At 37.3% G+C, this 16,173-nt stretch overlaps 1 protein-coding gene and 1 long non-coding RNA gene across 3 annotated transcripts in view; one reads left to right on the forward strand and one right to left on the reverse strand.

Annotated features, from left to right (window-relative positions):
• LOC136268767 (uncharacterized) overlaps positions 1–16,173 on the reverse strand; it is a 158,924-nt gene that overhangs the window by 108,384 nt on the left and 34,367 nt on the right. The gene's annotated exons all lie outside the window — the stretch shown is intronic.
• Positions 438–4,775, forward strand: LOC136236909 (uncharacterized). Its single transcript, XR_010692231.1, has 4 exons — positions 438–733; positions 2,090–2,234; positions 4,224–4,322; positions 4,557–4,775. It is a non-coding gene; the product is annotated as an uncharacterized lncRNA (long non-coding RNA).

Consider the following 16,173-nt stretch of genomic DNA (forward strand, 5'->3'; position numbering starts at 1 on the left):
AATGGGCTGTCCATTAATGCTATAAATTGAATGGTCTAATGAGTCTTTGGCCCAGAAGCGAAGATGAACGAATTTGGAATAATTAAAATATAGTTCTGATGTAGTACTCCAGATGAAGGCATTGCTGATATCTGTTTATAATTTCTCAGTGTCGTCAGAAGATCTAATCTTACATTTCAATGATTTTATTAAAATCACCATGTTATAATTGTGTCTTCACCATGTCCCTTGTACTGCATAGCCTCACTTCACTGCTGAGTCATCTTCAGAGACACGTCACACCTACAATATATACTTTCAATATAGCTGACTTAACTTGGTATTTGTGTAGGTTGTGTTTTAGTATTGTGGTTTTCAGATGCCAGTTAAACTCCCTTGCCTGTGTACGTATGCATATGTACCATGAAACCACCTAACTTCATAGCCAAATTCCAGGGTACATATCTTATAAACCCTGGCTGGCCATGGTACATTTAAGTTAAACCATGGCTGGCTATGGTACATTTAAAATAAACCATGGCTGGCCATGATACATTTAAATGTACCATGGCCTTGATATATCTGATGAGGTAACGTTGTTTGTTTTTATAAGAATCCTGGCAGTATTCGATTGTGGGAGTTTATTATTACTCACATGATGAAAATTATGAACCCGATTTTGCATTCTACAGCACTCGTACGAAGGCGATTCGACACCCTTACCACCCTATGAGTTGACAAACGGAAGTTTAAGGTGAGAACTAGTGTCATGGTTAATTCACAATCGCATGTCCGCGTGTTTGATTACGTACCACGCCCACTTTTCGTGTATCACGAGGTAACCACTCTACAGCGAAGCTTACCCCTCTGGATGTTTAGAAAACATTGTAAACAGTGGTTAAACGATGTAGCAACTTTGAAACACTTGTTAAATCGCAAAATTGAGTGTTTCCATGATATTCATATTCCCGTTTATGTTAACAAACGTAATTGCAACGTTACTTGCTGCTGACTCATAATCGAATTTTACAAGACTCTCTATATAATAAATCCAGCGGGTTGCCTCGTATTGGCTTGGGTGATTAGTCGCCCACCACAGTAGGTTATTAGCCTACATGGTACATATCAGTTGTATCATGTGCCCTCGTGATTCTCGTGATTTGCCTGATATGTACACCCACGCTCTCGGGCCTAACGGCCCTCGAGCTTGGGTGTACATATAACGGCCCGAGAGCGTGGGTGTGCATATCAGGAAAATCACTCGGGTACATGATACAACTATTATATGTATCATTTCCACTGGTACATATATACACACTGCTCTGAGTGCTGGCGATGGCACTGTTTATACTTGCCCAATGGGTAGGTTGCAACATAGGTGTATGTACTTGGTTGTATGTGATGCAGTCATAGTGATAATAATCCTGTGCCAAAAACAGCCCAGCTGTAAAAAATGCGAGGCCAAGAATGCACAAGTACATGTTCATGGAGTAACTACAACCAAAAGACATGATATCAAAATCTGGCCAAGAAAGCATTTACAGTATAGGCACTTTTATGCATTCGTTTTCTATATGCTTCACATTATCACATCCAGCTAGCTGTACATGTGTGCTTGCAATATAAACAATACTACTGAGACGATAAAAGATGATTACACTGCATTGTTACCAAAATTAATTTAACTAAAAATTTACAATTGGTTTCTATTTGGCCATCTTTTTATTTTAATATACAGTGCAAAAAGATGGCCAAGTAGAAACCAATTGTAAATTTTTAGTTAAAGTAATTTTGGTAACAATGCAGTGTAATCATCTTTTATCGTTTCAGTAGTTTTGTTTATATTGCAAGCACACATGTACAGCTAGCTAGATGTGATAATGTGAAGCATATAGAAAACTAAATGCATAAAAGTGCCTATACTGTAAATGCTTTCTTGGCCAGATTTTGATATCATGTCTTTTGGTTGTAGTTACTCCATGAACATGTACTTGTGCATTCTTGGCCTCGCCTTTTTTTACAGCTGGGCTGTTTTTGGCGCGGGATATCAACTACTTTTTGTTGAATGGAGAACATACAGTTACTGAAGATTGGCTATTATATTACATAGGAGACACAGCTCAACATCCTCTCAAGCTAACTCAATTGCAAACAAGAGTTGATGTGTACAAATACTCCCTCAAACAATTATTCAATGGAACTCCCTTCAAATTCCTAACATCGACACAATAGATCTTGAAACATTTAAGAACGCTGTAAGTAATATAATAATTATGTGATTGTAATGCTCATTAGCGTGTTGCCCCTAGTGGGCTTTAAATTTGCTAATTAACAATAATAATAATAACAGCATGCATGCATGCATAATAACAGCTTCAGTATCAGATTAGCTAGCTAAATCAGTAGCAAAAGCTTCAAGTTCAGTGTTTAGAAGCGCTACTAAAAGTGACTTGCTAAGAGAAAACGCATTCAAACCATTCAAATTTCCCTCAAGGACTCATGTGATATTTTGCATGATGTTTCACGTGAAAATAAGAACCGGGGATAGTGACAAAGTCGAGGCTACCATCTTAATGGTTCTTCCTGAAGCGGTGGGTTGATGACATAACTAGTCTCTGTGCGTAACAAGTGGAAGCGAATCAACTGTGAGTTGTTGCTGAACGTATGCCTCGGAATGGACATGAAGGCGCTGAATACATCACACTATTCTCCCAGCAAATTGCCGAGTAAGTTTGTGCATAAGTCATTGTAAATGGATATATAACTACCGTCATAATTTTAGACAGGAATCCCCCATGCCATAGTAGCTTCCTGGGATTATATATCTATGCTTTTGTAGGCCAGATCCTTGCAGCTGGCTTGTTCTAGCAGCTGTGTGGGTCATACCGCGAACAAGTTGAGCTGAACCCTAGTGAGAAAACAGCAAAAAATGAAAGAAGATTTTTTTCTAAACATTTCAACCAATCAGATGGTTGGTGATGACAACGAAGCTGTCAAGAGCAGACAAATGCTTCCATCAAAGGCTATAGTGCTATATACTTTTATAGCTTCCTCCAGTGTATGGTGAAATCTTTGGCTATAAATAATGTGTCAGGTATTTGAATGATTAGCAAGTAAGTCAATACTACAAAACTAATAAGTTAATATTTTTGAGGGTTCAGCTCAATGCGTACATACAGTATACCATAATTACTATGCATCAATCAATTGATGTGATGATAATATGTGCAGATCTGAGACAACCATGGACCCTACTATATAGTAACTGGGCAGATATATAGAGTTATGTATACTCTGATATAATTGTTGAGTGTTGTAGTTTGCCAATGGTCGAAGCTAAATTAACCATTTTAGATAGCTTTTTGTGTTGTTGAAGGTGTCAGGCAAACTCCAGTTAGGGCCAGGCAATAAAAGATTGTTTTTCAAAACTGGAGAGGAATATGCTTAGGCCCGCAAGGTACAGGCTTAATCTATTTACCCCTAGCTGTAATGCATCTATCAATCTATTGCCCCACTACCCCTCCCTTCGGGCATATATGGGGCTATAGTGGGCACGACCGAATGTTAAATGCCCCATGGAAGGGCAAACCTATTGTGTCAAATCCCCACCCATTGGCTCCAGTTGCAACATGGGAATTTACTCGAGATTTGACATAGCGTAGAAAAATTACTTGGGTGCTTAATAAATGATTGTCCACCATAGTGGGGCAGCAGTTTCATGTCAATTCCCTTGTAAAGCCCCACTAACATCCAAGGGGGTGGTGGGGCAACACATTGGTAGATGCATAATGAGTTTGCATCATAAACCTTGTGTTAAAAGTTGGGCTGTTTTGCGTTTGTTGTGCTTATAGCAGCTAATGTGCTTATTCTGCAAACAAGGACTGGAGAAACTTTAAATTGTCTTCTACCTTTATCTATCAACTAGATCACTGTTGGTTATAAAATTTCCTTTGTTGTTGTAACTTGTTTACCATTATGCTATAACCGTTAGTCCCTTCTAGTTTATATGTCTCCTAACAATGAAAATTGTTATGTCAAAATGTAGCATAGGGGAGAACCACAAAACAAGTCAAGTAATATATTATAAAATTGGTCATCAACTGCTACCAGCTTCAGTATGCTGAATAATACATCTTGGGAATGGTTATGTGGGATGCCCACTTTAATGTATATAAAATGATGTGATGCTCATGTTGTATAGGTGTTAGTCACACTGATTTATCTGCTGTCTCCTCCCATACCAGACCTGCCTCAATCTGATCAACCCAAGGAATCTACGTAGGACCTCCTGACCATAAAGACTTTTGTAAAGTACACTTGTTGAAGTCCAACTACAACATGTGGTGAGTATAATTGGAATGTTGGTGTATGTGTGTAGTGCATATTAGTTGTGGGACAATGGTAGGGTCCTGGATTTGAAGAACTGGCCCAGACACATACTCAGCTTGAATAATAGTATGTACACACATATGCTACACACACACTATACATATTTGACATGCTAGTCTGACTATATGATTACATGTTTTTAGTTAGCTGTGCCTTACCATATACTGTATCCCTTAATGTATGTGGAGGGTGGATACTGATGTTGTGACTGCTGGCGGGTGAATTTATGGTCAATGGACAAATCATTAATTGGTGGTACCAAGACCCCACTACTATATTATGAACTCTTGGTGGACTTCATAGCCAAACACTAGTGTATCTGGCTTCTCAGTTGTGCTATTGTAACTAGTCATTGTTTTTTTATTTTATGGGATCATCATAATGTAAACGTTTACTATTACAGTATATTCATGCTATCATTAAAGACTTTTTATAATTGTGGGTGGTTGCATGAGGGTTTAACAAGGGCTGTGACTGAAAGGTGATGCGCTGATGCTGGCTTTTAGTAAACACTCAAGTTTCACCGGCACTGAATAGCTGGGGTAGGATTAGAGCCGTGCACGGGTAATGTAGCAGTAAATTACTTCAACTGTATCCCAACACTACAGCGGGTATGAAACAACAGCTACATGTCGGTAAGGCCCTGCATGGGGGAGTAATGCTATAACGAGTCAGTGGAGGAATATTGTGGTGAATTTAAAACAAATCAGTGACTGGACTCAATCAAACCCAGAGTTGACAGCACAGTGTCCATCAAACCAGCCAGCTCACAAAAATATGTTAAACAGCATGATAGCTTACCATTGCCAATTTAAACTCATCCACCTATTCTCACCAACAGATCTAGAGCTTTTACTCCAGATCAATTAAGGATTGGAACAACTTGCCATCTGCCATAATTGAGTGCAACAATATTGACTCTTTTTCAGTAGAACTGCATACATTGTATGGAATCCAGTAACTGTAATCTTTGTAACTACATAGCTATTTTGCGATTATTGTTTTTTTTCCTGAGCATATCAGCTGAGCTGTCTGCTCAGTACCAATAAGAATAAGAATTACTTATGAACTGCAAAATGTAATGAACTCAATGTAAGGTGTAGCTATGAGTGTCAAAATTACATAGTGAATATTGTGGGTACCAGTTAACAAGTACGAGTGGCTATTGTGCTGGCATAGTAGTCAGTATGCCCCGAGTATTCAACATTAGGCCTGGCACACGACCAGTAGTATGCCTTGAGTCTTGTACTTTAGGGAATGAGACAAGTAGTATTAGCATTAGGTTTAGGGTCGGGTTCAGCTTTGGTTTCTTCTTCACTTCGGTTGGACATTTATAATGTAGAAACTAATGCAGATCATGTAGTTGCAGCACCAGTGGTACAGTAGTTACGAACATGGACCATGAGTGTGGATGCCAGGATTCAAGCCCCAGCTGAGGCAACTGTTGTTTGTTTTTTTGCTTTCTTAGGTCTTTTGTCCAAGTTTTTTTTAAATGCACGTAACTTCTCAGTAAGCTTCACTGCCGGCATAATATCCGGCAAAACAGTGCAACGGGTACCAGATATAACCTGCCTTAAAATGAATGTGGTCTGCAAATCACCAGTGTACAATACAGATAACTAGCTACTGTAGCATTACTTCAGCTAGTGCAATATTGTATAGCCATAATGCTATACTCTGTGCACGTGTAGAGCTAACACTTGAGCAAGTATGCAAACAATATTATTGCTAAACATAGTTATGTTAAAGTGTTCAGTCAGGTGCATTAATAACATGCACAGGGAGGGTGTTCCACGGTCTGATATAGAAGAGGGAAAGAAAGGAATGTAAGTGTGTTTGATCTTGCTACCAGCTGTGTAGATTGTCTTACGTATGTTTGAAATACATACAAGTGCTAAATGTGCTGACTTCCTGTCTCCCCCTGCATTTCAAACTATACATTTGCAGTCCAAATATAATATTATTTTATTATTACTATTATTACAGGAAAAAGAGGCATAAGCCTGTGAGTCCTGCTCATGTACAAAAGGAAAATAATCATTAGAGATGATAATTATCAAATAAATCATAAAGTTATTTACAGAGTTAGTTGACACTACTTCGTTGGGTAGACTATTCCAAGCATTTATTGATCTTACAGAGAAGAAATTACTTTGAACAGATCTTTGAAGCTTTACTGAAGCCTAAATAGACTACATCCATAGGGGTGCCCTTCTCTAAGGAATCTGTCCAGTATTGCAGAGTTGTGAGAAGTTGTGTTACACATGAACGTTTCAGCACAAAACCATGTTGTTGGTTGGTTAACAAATTATTTCTAAATAAGTACTCAAATAATTTATCTCTTATCACTGATTTCAGAATTTTACAAACCACAGATGTTAAACCGGTTCGTCTATAGTTGGATGGGAGTTTTCGGTAACCTTTTTTAAACACTAGTACTACATTTGCTATCTTCCACATACTCAGAAGTGAGCTAGTGTCCAAAGACTTTTTAAACAATATTGACAAAGGTCTGGTTAACTCAAAAGCTGCTTCCTTGAAGAAGCAAGGATGCCAGCCATCAGGACCAGGTGATTTGTTAACACCTAAGTTACACAGCTTGTTGTATATATCATCCTCTGAGACTTGAAGATCAATCATTGGTGTTCCTTTAAATACATCAGGGAAGGAGGGAATATTATTCAGATCTTCCTGAGTGAATACACTTGAAAAGTATCCGTTGAGTGTATCAGTCTTTTCTTGGTTAGAAATAGCTTCACCATCATCACTGGTCGTCAGGTAGCCTAGTTTTTAGTTTGGAGTTGACATATTTCCAGAATTCTTTATATTGGATTGCTCTTAATATTATTTGCCAACCTTTCTTCATGATTACTTTTCAGGTTGCATGTCATACTTCGAAGTTCATTGTGTGCTCTAGCAAATCCATTGAGTTTTACAATAATTTCTCCACAGCATCATTTTCTTTTTCCTTAGTCGAAGAACTTCTCTGGTTGTATAAACATTCCTAAACTTGGGTCTTCCACTAGATAATGGAGCAGAACTTTTGATAGCTGCATCAAATGTAGCATAGAGATATTCCAAGCTTCATCCATAGTCATATTCAACATTCCTTCACAATCAATACTAGCTACCTGAGCCCTGAGAGAGTTGTAATCTCCAGCATTAAGGTTAAATCTAGTATATTCTAGGTTGTCATTAGGTGTTGTTAAATTGAAAGTATACTGTAAGGATATAAATGGTCACTTTTGCCTAACAGTGGTAAATAAGACAAATTACTAATCATACCCTTTTCTCACTAAGTCCAACAAAGATGGTGATTACAGATTCACAACTTTTATTATGCATTTGTCACTGAAAGCTTTAAGAAAACAGACTGTTGCTAAGAGATTAATGTTACTACATAATTTAGGAGTATGTGCTATACTATTGTAAATTGGTACTATAACTGCCATTATCTCTTAGCAACAATTTGTTTACTTAGAATTTCCTTTTGGGTATATTTTCTGGTCTAATAGCTTTCAGTGCACATGTGCAAGCACACACTATAATACTTACACACACGCGTACACACGCACACACAGACACAATTCCACGCATTCGTAGAGATTTGTTTCATAAAATGACATGGACACACGTTATGGTCAGTTAAGAATACAACCCATGGTGCAGGCTAAACAAGTCAAGTTGTAAAGCAGTGCAAACGTTTATTTGTTGCTGAGGCAACAAACTACATTTAACATGCCAACTTATAAAAACATGCTTACGGCTGCTTTCCTAAACAAACACTGTAAAAAATAAAGTATGTCTGACACACCAAAAATATCGCAATATATACACACCATGTACAAATGGTGTGTATGTTGCAACATTTTTGGTGTGCTAGACACACTTTACCAGACACACTATAAGTGTGCCTAGTCTTGGCACACTTTAACAGTGAACCACCCTTCTACCATATCGAGCTCTATATAGGGACCCGCCGATTATGCTGGCATAATTATGAGCATAATAGGTTTCTGAAAGCATTGAGCATAATGCTAGCATAATAGGTAGAATATTTTGTAACAGTATGAATTCTTGCTTATCAAAATAACTATCACAGAAAGATCGATATACTCTAATAGAACAGTCAGTAACTCTAATAGAACAATCACACATCTGACTGTTCTATTAGAGTATATCGATCTTTTCTGTGATATGCATTTTGACAAGTAAGTTTGTGGTTCAGCCACTTATTATTTATCCATAAATTGGAAATTATTAGCAGAGCATGAGGACTGAGGCATAAATAATTGGGCATAATTTGAGCATAATGGGTAAGTATTGAGCATAAATTTAAGCATAATAGGTAAATTTTTGAGCAGTGCAGCATAGCATAGTAGGTAAAATTATGAGCATAATCGGCGGGTCCCTAGCTCTGTATTGACATCACGGCATGCAACCACAGAACATATTGCTATATATGACACTACTATACACAATAACTTTAGATAATTATAAAGTTGAATAGGACCAAGAACAGAAAAATACTGAATCATCACCTTTCTATAAGGTGGGAATGAAAACTAGTGATTTTAAATGACAAAATGCAATATCCAAACACTTCTATGCAATGAATAAGTGTTTGTGTACTATATAGGACCAGATTAGAATATTAGAAACTATCACTACCAGATACAGTGCATGAAATTACCATGAAAATAACCATGAAATACCCATGAAAATATCTATGGTTTATCCCATGAATTTTACCATTTCTTGGGTACTGCACCCATGAAATCTCTGCAATACCATGAAATTACCATGATAATCTGATCTGGAATGGCCCATGAAACAACCCATGGTATGCCATGAATTGACTTTCATGGTAAATTTCATAGGGTGATTTAACAATTCATGAAATAACTGTTGACGTTTCATGGCATACTTTTCTGGTAGTGATATGCTTCTGAGAAGAGAACTACAACAATTAGGTGGTTGCTACTAGAACTGCTACAGTAACTACTTTACATAAACAAACGTATAGTTCATCAAAGCTAAAGATCAATAGATAACAATCATTACACTGTGCAAATTCCGGCAATTCAAACAATAGAAAACAACACAGCGGTACACAGCCAGGCTTAAGGCTGTGCACAATTGCACATTCACTGAAAACACATTAATAGTGTTACTATGTACACCAGCGTTGAAACCGGGTTGGGTCATCCGGGTCACATTTTCTCCAGGTCTGACCAGCACTGTTAAAACTTAGGTGCTACCATGACACCTATGATTTTCTAAAAATCAAGGGGGTGTTGTTGCAACACCCTTGAAAATAATTACCACCATAAGAGGTTTATAATCACACTTGTTGGGTGTTACCATTTTGTAAACACCCTTAATTGTTCATTGGAAACCCTAAACAGAGGTCTAACACCTCATGATAGGGTGTAATGTACATGTAATCGCATACAGTTACTAACACTGTTAGAAGTGTGGCAGATACACTTGACTGCAATTTATTTATGGGCCAAGTGATTTATTGACCCCCATGACAACAGCACCTGCCCTGAATTATCATGCAAGATGAACACCTGCAGTTTCAAGTGAAATATAATAGTAGCTATTAATAGTATCAGATTTTACAAAACTGATACAAATTGCACACCAGACAAAATCAAATACCAGAGTATAGCCATACTACCATACTAGTTCATGGTTTTAAGCTCAAACTACTTGATGCTGGCTTTAATGGTGCAGGTGGTGTGAAAAGTTTAATGGAAATTTCTGGCCTTGGTAAGGTTGACTGTCTTGGGTTGACAGGAATTGGTGGATAGCCTATTTTAGTTGCCCAACATATTATTATGTGTTGATAATTGATTTTGCTGCATATATACCAGGCACTTAGGAGCCAGCACAGTTCTGTAACCTCATGCATGTCTGGATTTCAATTGCAGTCTTTATTTCCTACTCCTCTACAGCCCACCTTCCACTCCTTTGTGAGCAGCTGTGATTCTACCTCCACTACAAAAATGTGTCATGTGTATGCGATATGCTCCAAACATGTTGTACATAGCGTGAACTCCTGTGGTGTATGTGATGTGTAGGAGATGATAGTTCAAATTTGCCTCATTAAATAGCAAATGTGAACTATTATCTCCTGCATATTACTTACCCCACCTAAGCACATTTTATGCATATCACATTTAGTCGCTGACTGCACTTGTGGACTGTGCTGTAAACAGCCCCTGAACACCAATCAAGACATTATCTAATTCATCACATATGCACAAATATGCATTTTACTGTAGTGAGCTAGCTAGCTCACTCATTAAAGTTGTCTGATTTTCTTTCTTATTTGGCAGGAATACTACAAGTATCTGAAAGGTAAAAAATTGATGTATCTCTGGTGTAATTTCATGTGTGCTTTGGCAAATTTAAATCTAAACCATTTATCTCAAAACTTCTAAAATAAATATGTGACTGGATTTGACAAAACAAGGCTTCTACACACATCCAATTTTCTGACTTTAACCAGCTGTAACTTGACTACTCAGCAATCTATTGGTCTAACATTTGCACAAAGTCCTTCCATAGCATAGTAAAATACCAGTTCAAAATTGGAAACTAATGGCATACTCCTACATAATGAATGAGTTATGGTACTTCAAAGTCATAAAGTGGATGTGCATGTAAGCCTTATTTTGTCGAATTTGGTCATTAATATGGATTGGTTTTCCAAACAATAGCTGCATAAATGCTTTTACATTGTGCTAAAGGAAATTTGTTTACTATGCATGAAGTGCTGCACTTCTGTATAATTATGATAATCAATACAACTATATTTCATTGATGAGGTGTAATGGGAACACCCTTTGCACCTACAAGGGTGTTTCTGTGAATGAAATCCCACAATTAAAAGTTTCTTTGGTAGTTACGTTATAAGTACAAATTGCAACTTACATATAAAGTGTAGAAAGACAAACAAGTAAGTGTACTTGTAATCATGTTGAATTACTGTATTTCACAGGTCATAATATGTGTTTCCTAAATATATCATCAATGAAAATGAAGGTATAGGAGGAGATCCACCCCCACGAAAGTGTTGGAAATTAACAGTGCACCCCACCACACACCCTGGATTTACACCTCATGTAGCACTTTTACACTCTGGTGTTATATTTCTTGCAGCACCTTAGCACTCTTCTTTCACACCCTCTAAGTGTCACCACAGCACCCTTTTCTAACACCTGAAGGGAGTTGTTTTTAAACATGCAACTGGACACCCCTAAAGGTGCTTTTGGTACACCTGAATTTTAACAGTGCGGTTTACAAAATATCCGGGTCTGATCCGGATTGGATCACGTGAGACACGAAATTGTTTGTTTGATGACGTGGAAACTCATAAACGCTATCGCGTAGCTCTTTCGTGAGCCACGCCCACTTATCGCGCTACCAACATACGCTCAGCCTGAGGGGTAGCTATTTTTAGTAGATGATGACTTTTTTTAATTATTTTTTTTATTTTTTGGTCTTCAACCTACAGTTAGGCTGAAGTTGCAATATTTACTCAACACGAATCGAACGCTCAAAACGTAGTCTCGTTCGCTTGCTCGAGACTAGCCGAAAACATAGCTCTTATCGCACGCCTCGGCTTTAATTAATCCGGTTCACATCCGGGTCAAATCCTGGTCAGTGGATCATCCTGGTCAGCAGTAGTGACCCGGTTTCAACGCTGATGTACACCAATATCATTACGGTACACGGTAGTGTGTCGTGCGGCCCAAGAAGCCGGCACGCAACACCCGTGAGTATATTGACAAGAAGAACGAAAACGCAATTTTCGCACCTCCGTAGCTCTGTGCTGCCTTGATGAAACAAGACGATTTTTACTGTGGACACTCCCTCCAACTTCAGTACTCCAAATACCTAATTTGATCGAAATCACTACAAGCGTTCCCGCGATATTCGACTTCACAAATTGGCTTAGTTTCTTCGTTTTTTTTCTTATTTTCTTCCTCTTTTCGCACAATTGCAAAAACTGCTATAAACGCGAACGCCATATCCGATTGACTTGAAATTTGGCACACAGAAGGGAGGGGTATAAAGGCGCATCTTGGTACTAATTTTGGCTGGAATACGATAAACAGGCAAAGAGTTATTAGCAATTATTTACGAAAAATAACACCAATATGTTGTCACGCCTACAGGGTAAACCGCTTACGGAAAGAAGCTGAAAATCGGTGGGTGAATAGGTTAACTATTGAACCTCAAACCTTTTGTGGTTTGAAAGAAATCGAGCTAAAAACCAAGAAGATACAACGAAAAAGCCAACAGTGTGTAACAATTACGCAATCGAGATTAGCTAATCAAAAATGACTACTTGCCACGCCTACCAGATAAACCGCTTGGAGTAATGCTTTGAAAATCGCTTTATAGATGGAATAATCATCTTAGAAAGGCTCTTCAATGGTGTAGAAGAATCAGACTTAAAGCCACAGAATTATAACACGAAATCCAGCTTGGTGTAGCAAGCGCAAGATCGAGATATTCTAATAGAGCAGTCAATCCTAATAGAGCAGTCACCCTGAAGAGAATTCAAGAGATCTGCTAGAAACAAGTAACCTGTATAGAGATCAGCTACAAACAAATCACCCTGTAGAGAGTTCAGCTACAAACAATTCACCCTGTAGAGAGATCAGTTAGAAGAAGTTACCTTGTAGGGAGTTCAACTACGGAAAGAGATAGTTCAGCTAAAAGAAGTCACGTACCTTGTAGAAGGTTCAGCTACAAAGAAACCAACATGTAAAGAGAGTCCAGCTACAAACAAATCTCCCTGTAGAGAGATCAGCTAGAAGAAGTTGCCATGTAAAGAGTTCAGTTACAAAGAAACCATAACGTATAGAGTTCAGCTGCAAACAAATCACCTGTAGAGAGTTCAACTACAAACAAATCACCCTGTAAAGAGATCACCTAGAAGAAGTTACCTTGTAGAGAGTTCAGCTACAAACAATTCACCCTGTACAGAGATCAGCTAGAAGAAGTTACCTTATAGAGAGTTCAGCTACAAAGAATTTCTACAAACAGGTGACCCTGTAGAGACATCAGCTAGAAGAAGTTACCTTGTAGAGAGTTCAGCTACAAAGAAACCACCATGTAGAGAGTTCAGCTACAAACAAATCGCCCTGTAGAGGGATCAGCTAGAAGAAGTTACCTTGTACAGAGTTCAACTACAAAAAAAAAAACACGATGTAGAGAGTTCAGCTGCAAACAAATCATCCTGTAGAAAGGTCAGCTAGAAGAAGTAGTCACCTTGTAGAGAGTTCAGCTACTATAACTAGTGACCCTGTAGAGACATCAGCTAGAAGAAGTTACCTTGTAGATAGTTCAGCTACAAACAATTCACCCTGTAGAAAGATCAGCTAGAAGGACTCACCTTGTAGAGTGTTCAGTTACAAAGAAACCACCATGTAGAGTTCTATAATAAATATATGTATTATATATATATATATATAGCTAATTTGTACATTAACATTGATAAAATCAGAAATATTTAAAGTATTCATCTGCTTCACCTTTTCTTCTTCCTGTTTAAAAGGAAAAAAGTTAGGTTGAAAAAGCCCCAAAGCTGGCCATAGGCTGGCTTTGGGGTATACAAATACAAAAAGAAGTGAAATGTAATCCAAAACAGCCAAGCTGTAAAAAAAAGAGTGTGGCCCTCAAAAGGCTATGGTAAAAAAAAGATGTGAAATCCAAGGTGGTGGCCAAGAAATGGCTGTGATGGTAGGTTAATGGTAAAAATTTTAATAACGACAATTCAGGTGAATTTTGTGCCAAGACCAAGCGGCACCAAATTCACCTGAATTGTTGTTACTAATATTTTTATCATTAACCTACTAAACCTCAAGCAATCATAAATCACCAAAGAAGCATTTCTATAATTGGCATGGAATCAATATACATGCGTACATCATGTATATAAATTTTACTGTTTATGTATTATTAATCCTACAACTACTGTGTAAACAGTTTTATTTACCAGCACAGCATGCAATGGTAAATGTGTCTGGATGAGTGAGCATATGCATACATACAATTGTTAGATGCGGACCCTAACCCAGGGATATATAACTACCATATAGAGGGAAACTTTGGTGCGGGTAAACTTTGGCGAATAGCAAGCTAAATTGCATTTGGCGAAATAAACTTAGGTGAATTCAAGCTCAATCTATAGCTATAAAAATGCTAATTTCAGGTGATATGAGTAATTGGCGGGTTAAACTTTGGCGAATTTGTAGTGAATCGCCAAATTGACCAAAGTTTTCCCCCGCCAAAGTTTCGCTCTATATGGTACCTAGTGGGGATCTAAAATTTCTATGAGCTCCTTAAGAATTTGACTGCTAAGAATTACCATGGAGCAGAGTAATAAACTGTATTTCAATAGTAGATTAACGCTCTGACAAAGCAGTAACTTAAACTGCCTTATAAATACAAACCACATTCAACAAATGTAGTCTGTAATTTAATGACATCAACAAACAATTGTAGTAATTTTACTTAGACTACGAAGGAACAGGCTGCAAGCCTGTAATATTATCAAGTGTACATAATGAATAAAGGATTTCCTTTCTAAAATTTGAGTGTTACAGTATGTCTAAGCTTCCACAGAATGTGAAATGCTTTGGGCGTGTCCAATCCTACATATTATACAGAAACTCATGCTAAGAGGCCCATAGATGCAGGTATTCATATAAGGTCACAAGAATTTGAGGATAGTCCATCAATTCTATCAATGACCCGAAACATGTGTGCTTATATGTAGTTCCTGACTTGTACCTATGGTGACCCTATTTTGATCATAGGAGAGCACTAACCCTATATAATATATTAAAATGGTTGGTGAAGGTTGCACTTGTAATAAGTTTTCATCATTATACTATAGCATTTAAATGTACTTCTGCAATGTATTGCATTATAAACATAATAGGTCTCTATAGCTTCCATGGTTATTCCTTTATAAGCTCTATTTTAGTGTAGCTACAAGTGCAATTAAATGACCGTATTACAATGAAATCATTATCAAACAGTCAAATCATTTTCAGGTTGAAATAGTATTTCATATATTTATAGACTTGAATTTATGGAATGTAGTCTTGGCTGTATTCCATAATTTCTAGTCCAAATAGTCATGTAATGGGAGCATTGTTATGCTGTAACATATTAGACAGTCTCATGCATGATGTACAGTATATATTGGCTATCAAAATCCATCTAATTAAACAATTTTTTAAATGTTATGATTGCTTAATTTCATCACTCATCTATCATGACCATACCATTTCTAGGATAATTTTTAAAGGTATCTTTTGGTAGCATGCATAATTTTTAGGGGGATCCCTACTTAGACAGTACTACTGTATTCTTTGATTATACTTATGCAGTAACAGCTGTGAAATTTTACTATGATTCTCAAAAGCTTTAATTACAATTTCAAGTTACAAAATTTCTATGAACCAATTTTTACAGATACACCTGTACATGAACATTTTACACACGATGAAATTGTTAATAAAACAAAGTAGGGATCCAAGTAATAGAAAGTACTGAAACAAGAGATGAATGATGGTATTGCAGCATAGCTCGGTGGGAAAATCCCTATGTTTTGGCATTGAACAAAATCATTATTGCAACATTCCAATGTAGTGATTTTCCCATTAAGCTACTTTAATCCCTACTTTGTTTTTCAATTTACTATACTAATTTACATTAGTACATGTATGACTATTTTCTGTATGGGCTTACTACAGAAATGAAAGCAGAATA

This window comes from Dysidea avara, chromosome 10, assembly GCF_963678975.1.
Source record: "Dysidea avara chromosome 10, odDysAvar1.4, whole genome shotgun sequence".
NCBI classification, from domain to species: Eukaryota; Metazoa; Porifera; class Demospongiae; order Dictyoceratida; family Dysideidae; genus Dysidea; species Dysidea avara.